This window comes from Parus major, chromosome 3, assembly GCF_001522545.3.
Source record: "Parus major isolate Abel chromosome 3, Parus_major1.1, whole genome shotgun sequence".
Lineage (NCBI taxonomy): Eukaryota > Metazoa > Chordata > Aves > Passeriformes > Paridae > Parus > Parus major.
Genome location: NC_031770.1, coordinates 18,418,465 through 18,421,121, shown reverse-complemented (window position 1 = coordinate 18,421,121; position 2,657 = coordinate 18,418,465).

Below are 2,657 nucleotides of genomic sequence, written 5' to 3'. Positions count from 1 at the left end.
GAGGCCTGCACTCTTCTGCCAGAGGAATGGAGAAAAACACATTGGCAATGTCAATAGTGGCATATCGCTTTGCTGCCTTGGACTCCAGCTTTACTGGAGCTCCAGCATGTCTGGCACAGCAGCTCTCAGTGACAGCTCATTTAGGCTACAGTAGTCCACAGTCAATGTCCATTCCCCACCAGACTTGTGCAAAGGCTAAATGGGACTGTTGAACCATGATTGGGTCTTACTGACCATTCCCTGGCTCTCCTGTTCATGGATCATACCATGTATGGGAATCACGGAATCTCAGTTTGTGTGGTATTGCCGATGATGTATTGTAGTGGTAGCAATGGTACCTGATGTTCTTCTACCCTCAGGAGTCCTACTGCAGAAGGGTCCTCTGAGACACCAGGCAAGGTATTTAGTGTCCTCTGCCTTCACAGCAGCTATTCCAAAAGCCCACCTGAGTCCTATAGAGTCTTTGAAAAAACCACTCCTGAGGAAATCTCCACCCAGAATACAGGGGACCTCTGGACCAGTCACAATAGGGTGTTTCCTCCTCTCCTTGCTAGTCAAAAGCACCTCAGCTTCCAACAGAGTCAACTGCTGTGACATCCTTATTGCCCCAACAACAGAAACTGTTTCTGTCCCCACATGTCCCAGTGGGATTAAAGTACACTGTGCAACAGTGTCAACCAAAGCCATGAATTTTTGTGATTCTGTTGTGCTAGGGCATCTGATCCACACAGTCCAAAATATCAAATTTTCCCTCACATCTACCTGGCTAGAGGCCAGGGCCCCTCTTGTCCTGCCTACCATTGACTCCCTTTGCATACATTCTAGAGGTTCCTTCAAGGAGGAGGACATAGCATCCTCCCTTTCTGTTATACCTGGCAGCTCGGTTATGGGAAACTATAGCTACATTCCTTCTGGTCGAATTCCCTTGTTAGTAGTTTTATCCTTTAGTTTACACGCCTGTGCTGCCAGGACAAAAATGAGTTTTCCATCCTACCTCATATCTTCCCCATGCTTACACAGGAAGAACCACAGGTCATCTCATGGGGTGTATCCCATCTCTCTAGCTGGGGTCATCTACCTCTGATAAGAGGGCATCTGCTTTGTGTCAACGAGACTTAGAGAAGGTCCTCTTTTAATCTCCTTCCTGAGTTTCTGATGGGTCTCTTCAATCCTGTCTTCCACTTTCTGTATATGCTCTGCCAGGCCTGTTTCCACAGCTGAGATTTTTGCTTCTGTTGGGCCATGCACCATGTCTTCATTGTACCGAAGCCTCCTTGTCGCAGCACTACTGTCTCATCCCTCTCCTTCCACTGCAGTGTTGTTATTGCAGGGCTGTATATTTGTGGCCAGATTTGAGCAAGTTGGAGCCACATCACTGCCGTACATTTTACGATGTCTGGACCTTTAGTGGCTTGGTCATCATCTGAGAAAAGGACCTCTAGCACTGCCAGTTTTCTCAAATGTTGGATTCCTTGCTCCATGGTCTTCCAGAACCCTTGATGCAATTGGAGATCTTCAGGGCAAAGTGTCTTTCTTTCACACTTATTAAGAGCCATGTCCAGAGGCTGAGAGGTTTGGGGCTCTTTGCAATACCCTGGTCAATATCCACATCACATAACAGAGATCCCAAATGCCTCTCTTCAGTACCACCCAAAATTATATCATAGCCTGTGGTGTCCCAGATTTGGACCAACCAACTCAATACAGACTCATTGGGCCGTTGGCTGAGATATTTTCTCAGATTGTGAAAGCATTCTAAGGATGGAGATGTGGTGATTATTTCTGCTTCCAATCTCTCTGTTGGTGGGAGGCTCCTGACTCCTCATTGCCATCCACTGGGTAAGTGGATTTGGTTTTGTGTTTCCTTCTCTGGACTGGGGCAATTGCTGCCGGCTTAGGTCCCCCACCTGGTTAGCTAAACCTGGAGCAGCTGGATTGCCTGGGGTGTCTGCTGACTCATCCTCCAGCCCTTCTGGCTATATTTGCTGCCCTACAGTGTCTAGCAGTGTGCGATAAGCAGTAGCCAGGGCCCAGCACACAGCAATGAGCTGCTTCTCTTTAGAGCTGCCATTGCAATTTTCTTTCAGATATTTCCCCACCTCAGCTGGATTCTGAATTTGTTCAGGGGGAAAGTTCCAAACTACTGGGGCAGAGAATTCCTTCAGGCTTTGGTCTATGTCCTCCCACATCCCACACGACTCAGGATTTTCCTGCATGGGGGCAGATGTCTCAACAACCTCTCTGGAAATGTCAGCCCTGATTCTAAATGTCCTGTAAATCTTACAGAGGAGAGTTAGCAGAATATAAAAAAAGAAAATATGGTATCTTTGACATCCAGAGTAAACAGAATCTTCTCAAAAGATAATGTGCCAGATATGAAGAGGAAGAAGGAAGGAAAAGGCTGGGAAATATCATCCCCTACTTTCCCCGCAACAGACTGAGTGCAATGGTTAATAAATCTCAAAAAAATACTGCCGAGACCATCACAGGGAAATAGCAGAGAATACACATCCCAAATAACTCTCATTGCCTCTGATGTTATCTTTCCATAAATTATTAGCACAGAGAATATCAACACAGCAATTCTGATTTGTGTCCCTGATATGAAGAAGATATATACCAGGGCCAGGATTGCCAATACATGTGGATAAGCAGCC